This window comes from Dreissena polymorpha, chromosome 5, assembly GCF_020536995.1.
Source record: "Dreissena polymorpha isolate Duluth1 chromosome 5, UMN_Dpol_1.0, whole genome shotgun sequence".
Classification (NCBI taxonomy): domain Eukaryota; kingdom Metazoa; phylum Mollusca; class Bivalvia; order Myida; family Dreissenidae; genus Dreissena; species Dreissena polymorpha.
In genome coordinates this window covers 24,881,422-24,888,594 of record NC_068359.1, presented here as the reverse complement: position 1 = coordinate 24,888,594, position 7,173 = coordinate 24,881,422, and the positions used below count along the sequence as shown (strand labels likewise).

General features: G+C 38.1%; 1 long non-coding RNA gene across 1 annotated transcript; it reads left to right on the top strand.

Moving 5' to 3' along the window:
* The first annotated feature begins 630 nt into the window (after positions 1-630).
* LOC127880666 (uncharacterized) lies at positions 631-3,764 on the top strand. Its single transcript, XR_008049691.1, has 3 exons — positions 631-853; positions 2,822-2,887; positions 3,149-3,764. It is a non-coding gene; the product is annotated as an uncharacterized LOC127880666 (long non-coding RNA).
* The last annotated feature ends 3,409 nt before the right edge of the window (positions 3,765-7,173 follow it).

The following is a 7,173-nucleotide window of genomic DNA, read 5'->3' as shown; positions in this document are numbered from 1 at the left end:
TGTAAGCTGTTTTGTATATTAAAGATATTATGACACGAGTAATAACATTATTTAAGAAGCGTTTTCATTTATTTTTCACAATAGTGATTTGATTTAAACCGTTTGTCCTGTATAATTAGATGTTGAATCTTAATAATAAGAACACGTTAATTTGTTAACTTATGGGCAATCGGTTTCAAATTTAGCTCTTTTAAGTTGATGACCTGTTCAGATAAACTCGTCCATCTTTCGTGGCTTTGAAAAATACTAAGTCTCAAATACGACACTTATTAAATGTTTGATTGACTTAATTTGACAAACAATATCAATTGCTTAGTTTGTACAGTACTATTGACATATATTATCACTAAATCTTGGCATTAATTAAAAAGTTCGTAGAGGAATTATTATTAATATCGATTGAATAGAAACTGACCGTGCGAAAGTACCATGTATGATCACCACGTGGGCTTCAAAGTCAGTAAGGGATCGAATTCTATTTTAAAATATGTGCTGTTCTATACACCTGAACAGAAAGATGATTTAGGATTGTCAAACTGACGTTTCAATAAACCCATACACAATAGATATGACCGAAAAAGGATGTAAGTCGTCTAAAACCACATTCACTTCTTCCTGTGCATAGCTAAATGCGAGTGTCGTTAAATGGGGCCTTTACACAGATTTTGGCATGCACTGAAGTTTGTCATTCAATTCTTTATATTAATAAATCTAAACATTGGATCTAAAGAGCTCCATTTAAAAACAAAACAAGAATAAAATTAAAGAAAGAAAAAAAAATCAACTGGGCTCGTACCACTGACCACTGGAGTAAATCAGTACGGGGTGTGTTTTGCTGACGGAGCTACAGCAGGTATGTGTACAGTCAGGATCAGTACGGAGTGTGTGTTGCTGACGGAGCTACAGCAGGTATGTGTGCAGTCAGGATCAGTACGGGGTGTGTGTTGCTGACGGAGCTACAGCAGGTATGTGTACAGTCAGGATCAGTACGGAGTGTGTGTTGCTGACGGAGCTACAGCAGGTATGTGTACAGTCAGGATCAGTACGGAGCGTGTGTTACTGACGGAGCTACAGCAGGTATGTGTACAGTCAGGATCAGTACGGAGTGTATGTTGCTGACGGAGCTACAGCAGGTATGTGTACAGTCAGGATCAGTACGGAGTGTGTGTTGCTGACAGAGCTACAGCAGGTATGTGTACAGTCAGGATCAGTACGGGGTGTGTGTTGCTGACGGAGCTACAGCAGGTATGTGTACAGTCAGGATCAGTACGGAGTGTGTGTTGCTGACAGAGCTACAGCAGGTATGTGTACAGTCAGGATCAGTACGGAGTGTATGTTGCTGACGGAGCTACAGCAGGTATGTGTACAGTCAGGATCAGTACGGAGTGTGTGTTGCTGACGGAGCTACAGCAGGTATGTGTACAGTCAGGATCAGTACGGAGTGTGTGTTGCTGACGGAGCTACAGCAGGTATGTGTCCAGTCAGGATCAGTACGGAGTGTATGTTGCTGACGGAGCTACAGCAGGTATGTGTACAGTCAGGATCAGTACGGAGTGTGTGTTACTGACGGAGCTACAGCAGGTAAGTTTACAGTCAGGATCAACACTGAGTGTGTGTTGCTGACGGAGCTACAGCAGGTATATGTACAGTCAGGATCAAAACTGAGTGTGTGTTGCTGACGGAGCTACAGCAGGTATGTGTACAGTCAGGATCAGTTCGGAGTGTGTGTTGCTGATAAAGCTACAGCAGGTATGTGTACAGTCAGGATCAGTACGGAGTGTGTGTTGCTGATAAAGCTACAGCAGGTATGTGTACAGTCAGGATCAGTACGGAGTGTGTGTTGCTGATAAAGCTACAGCAGGTATGTGTACAGTCAGGATCAGTACGGAGTGTGTGTTGCTGATAAAGCTACAGCAGGTATGTGTACAGTCAGGATCAGTACGGAGTGTGTGTTGCTGATAAAGCTACAGCAGGTATGTGTACAGTCAGGATCAGTACGGAGTGTGTGTTGCTGATAAAGCTACAGCAGGTATGTGTACAGTCAGGATCAGTACATATTATGTGTTGCTGACGCAGCTACAGCAGGTACGTAAACATATTTTATATTCATTCACATCCAATAAAAAAAAAATTGAAAACTGAATCTGGCATGATTCAACACATGCATAATAATAAATTCTATTTCTTACTTTGATATAAAATAATTGTTTAACAATTTAAATTATGTTTTGTATTTATTTCAGTATATTTATATGTCGAGTGATTTATTTGCCGAGACTGTCCTTATATGACTTCGATCTGCAGAACATGATATATATATATTTACGGTCTGAAAAGTGTTTTAACCCATTTATGCCTAGTGGACTCTCCCATTCTTCAAAATTGGATCAATTTATTTCCAAAATTAGGGATGTCTTGTACATTTATTTCTATATTTAGAATATTTCTATCAGAAATGCCTGTAACCAAACAGCGCAGACCCTGATGAGACGCCGCATAATGCCAAGGCCAAGGCCTTTTTACAGGACTCTAGGTATAAATGGGTTAATTAAACGGTGTATATATGTTTAAATAAACAAGATGCAACTTCGTGTATAAGTTAACTTCTATTGTTTTTTTGCTTTTATTAGATTTACGATTTCGAACTACACGTGCGGATTGATATTGGATTATATGCTCTTAGCAAATACAGAACACATTTTGACAAATTGACTGCGCTGATTCAGAATGCAAAATAATAAAGAAATGCGTTACTTTGCAGTAGTTTATATACAATGCTAAATTCGGTTATCAATAAATTGCGTTTTATTTTCGAATTAAGGAACAACGATTGGGACATACACCGTAGCGGACGCCCAAACCGGGGATACCATTGCTTATACGCTTGGTAAGTAATTTATTTATAAAGGCAACTCATATACCACTATTCAATCGACTGAACTAGTCGCACTGTGCTAATTAATTATAGTTTTGTTGCTGTTTGAAACATACATGCTCATATTGCGATCGATGGTGTGTGTGTATTCTGATTATTATTTTGTTGTTGAGTTTCGAGATTTACTTAAGCACAATATATTGCCTTTATCTTTTTAGATTTGAGTTAATCATTGTTACGAATGTTTTATGTACCTAATGTTCGTTTACCCAGCTGGGACCACTGACCTGAAGTACGATGCGACGACAGGCGTGTTGTCGGTCAACAAAGGCGTAACTCTGGACAAATCAACCCAAGGAGGTTATATTGCTTTGCTGTTTGCAACTCCTGCAGCTGGCAGCACTTCTTCCACCTCTCCGGGTACCTGTGCCATAAATGTTGTCGTGGCAACCTGCAGCAGCGGTGTAGTGCATGTCACCGCCATGCTCGGCATGCAGCTGCTTTGCTAGTTACATAATATTACAATTCTAAAACGCTTGCACACAAGTGATAACATATTTCATCGTCCGTTAATCACCACCAAAAAGCAAACGCAGTTAACAAAGCTTTTTGTTCTTTGTTGACTCTAGAAATGTACAAATATGTATGCAATTGTTTTTTCTTACTGTTGGAAAGTATAAGACGACATATTTTTTTACATTATGGACTATTTTAGCAGAGGAAGTACTTATTTCTACTCCGACACTCACAATTCTTGCTATATTGGACGTAAAGCAAATGTTTTATATATGTAATAGTTGTTTCGATCTATGTTTATTTACTAACAAAGATTTGTCCTGTATGAATATCCGTAAAGGATGATGAAATCATGGACTTTCTTCTTTCTTGTTTGATTGAAAAAAGTCTAACAAAAAATAAGTGTTTATTATTATTTCGCAAAGGTTTTACACCATACCATGTGAACGCGTACCTCGACGGCAAAAACTTCATACAGGTCAAACGGACACAACTTCATACTAAAAAGCTTCAACAGTTGTTTGTATGGAAGGAACACAAAAAGAGATTTGCCACAATATTGCTGTTTGCACCATATTAAATGAAACGACTTTGACGAACGCTCAATAGTTTCTTGTCCTATCGTGTTAAACGCGTACAAACACAAACATCAAGGTAAAGCTTATCTCATCAATGCCTATTAACAAGTCCTTAATTGTACATGCATGTCTCAAACGTACGTCGTGCAATTTTTTGGTCAACTTAATATGTTCCCATTGTTGTATTTTATGCTTATTGGTGAAATCATGAAATATATTTGAAAAATATATCATGTTCCAGGAGCCTGACTATGGACGGTGTGTTGAAAATTGTATTTTAATCTGATGTAAATTCTTGTCTCATTCATAAGAGTAGATCATCAAACAAAGAAAAGACGTACATGTTAAAGTACCGTTAATGTTCACACCAATATTTTAAAATCCAGAATATTTTCAATCCGAATTTGTGGTTATTCGATTCCAACATCGAGTTTTCTTGGCCGCCTTTCCAATCATTCCCGTTACTAATTCAAAATAAATAGAGAAAGATTCAATTCATACCAATCGTTAGTTTTGTTAAATACAGAGAAATAAGAAAACAATCATTCAATTGACAGAAAGTTAAATTATGTAGTAACCTAGTACGAAAACCAAAAACAAAATGGGAGAAACAATAACAAACAAAACAAGACAGAATTCTGAACAAACGGGAAAAGCTAGATAAATAATCCTTTGTAAACATTATAAATAAAATCGATAAATTCGCAAATGAGGAGTTCCAAAAGAAAAGAGAAAGTTGAACCTGCATTTAAGCTCTTAGACTATACAGTTCTGTTTTATCACCAACCACATCCAAAGGGCGACTAGACAGTACAGCATGATATATTACAATTCAGGTTACGCTTTGAGCTAAATTATATTGGATGAGAAAGAACAAAATTATTTAAGGACTGTATTTTCAAACTGAAGAAACATTTTCATAAATCAAATAAAAATATCGATAATGACACTTTAATATTCTGCTGATGTCGGTGATAGTTTGCAATGCTGAATCACCTGTCGATTTTGCTCGTTCATACATATAATTAATGGAAAATATAATATACATGTATTTTCAATAGAATTTGTGTTACTGATAAGTGTTTCTGTTAGCTAAGTAAGATTTTATTAAAAGACTCTAATAGAGAGCAACAATATTAATCACTATTAAATGTTTACATGATATTGTGCGATATAGGCTTCAACCAAGGACGATGCAATATGCAAGTTAAAAATTAATGATGTAATGAAGCATAATGTTTTTTGAAATAATATGTCTTCCACAGTTCCTGGTGCATAAAAGTACGCATGAAATCTTTTTCATCCAATACAGCATGTCGACACACAGATGAAATAAAAAAATATCCTTAACTGGTGCACATTATGAAAATAATGCCTGTCAATAAAACTGCCCAACGTCAGAAATAGTAAACACGACCGTGGGCCAATCTTCCGACGTGTAGCGGAAAAGGATATGTATCACCAACTTAGACATAGGTCACTGTAGTGTCATGATGTCTTCAGGTAGATAGGTCATCAGCAGTGGACATGATCTAGGTCTATCTTAGGCATCAAGCACCGGCACTTGTCTGGCATCCAACTCGAGAGTGTCTCTGTAAGCCAATGGCTTCCAATATATAATCAAACTAAATTGAATGGATCAGAATGCATTTGGGCCGTGCTCTGCTAAAAGGGGGTCTAATGCATGTTCATAAAATGCCGTCCCATATTAGCCAGTGCAGTCCACACAGGCTATGCAGGGATGGCACTTTCCGCTTTTATGATATTTTTTTGTTTCAAGAAAGTTCCGCAAAAAAGTTGTTACGTAGAGTGTGATCCCACATTAGCCTGGACAGTGCGGAAAGTGTCGTCCCTGATTAACCTGTGCAGTGCGGAAAGTGTCGACCCTGATTAGCCTGTGCAGTGCGGAAAGTGTCGACCCTGATTAGCCTGTGCATTGCGGAAAGTGTCGTCCCTGATTAGCCTGTGCAGTGCGGAAAGTGTCGTCCCTGATTAGCCTGTGCAGTGCAGAGAGTGTCGTCCCTGATTAGCCTGTGCAGTGCGGAGAGTGTCGACCCAGATTAGCCTGTACAGTGCGGAAAGTGTCGTCCTTGATTAGCATGTGCAGTGCGGAGAGTGTCGTCCCTGATTAGCATGTGCAGTGCGGAAAGTGTCGTCTCTGATTAGCCTGTGCAGTGCGGAAAGTGTCGTCCCTGATTAGCCTGTGCATTGCAGAGAGTGTCGTCCCTGATTAGCCTGTGCAGTGCGGAGAGTGTCTACCCAAATTAGCCTGTACAGTGCGGAAAGTGTCGTCCTTGATTAGCCTGTGCAGTGCGGAAAGTGTTGTCCCTGATTAGCCTGTGCAGTGCGGAGAGTGTCGTCCCTGATTAGCCTGTGCAGTGCGGAGAGTGTCATCCAGAGCGCGGCTCATGTGAATGATCATGACAGACGTTGTATACTCATCTTCTTGTGACATATGATTGATGATAACCAGTCAAAAGTAATGAATATAATTTGATAATGCATTTCAGAAAGTAAGAAAACAACTTTACTGTGTTGTTTTAGGTGTTTTTGTACATACATTATCACGGAAAAACTTATATACCATTAAAAAACATGGCATATTCATGGAATTTAGTTTTCAATAGTTGCTATACATCATGCAAATATTTGCTTGCCTGTTAATGCATACAGTGTTGTCCTATATGATTGTAAATAAACTATAAGCTGTGCCCTGGGAAAATCAGGCTAAATGCATGTGCATAAAACGGCGTCCACAATTAGCCTGTGCAGTGCGCAAAGGCTTATCAAGGACGACACTTGCTGGTTATAATAAAAAATATTTGTTTATTGAAAGTCTCTTATAAACAAAAATCCAGTCCTCTCTATCTCTGTTTATAATAAAAAATATTTGTTTATTGAAAGTCTCTTATAAACAAAAATCCAGTCCTCTCTATCTCTGTTTATAATAAAAAAATATTTGTTTATTGAAAGTCTCTTATAAACAAACATCCAGTCCTCTCTATCGCACTGCTGTTCATTTCTATACAATTGAAGAGCATAAATATGACCATGATCTGTATCTCACCTTAACCTAACATGAATTTGTAAGATTTGACGACATTTTTGTGGCGTATGTAAAATTCACATACAACCGGTCACGTTTTGACCCTCCGCACTGTCGTAGTCAGCAACACATTTGCTAATTATATGTTCAAATTTCTA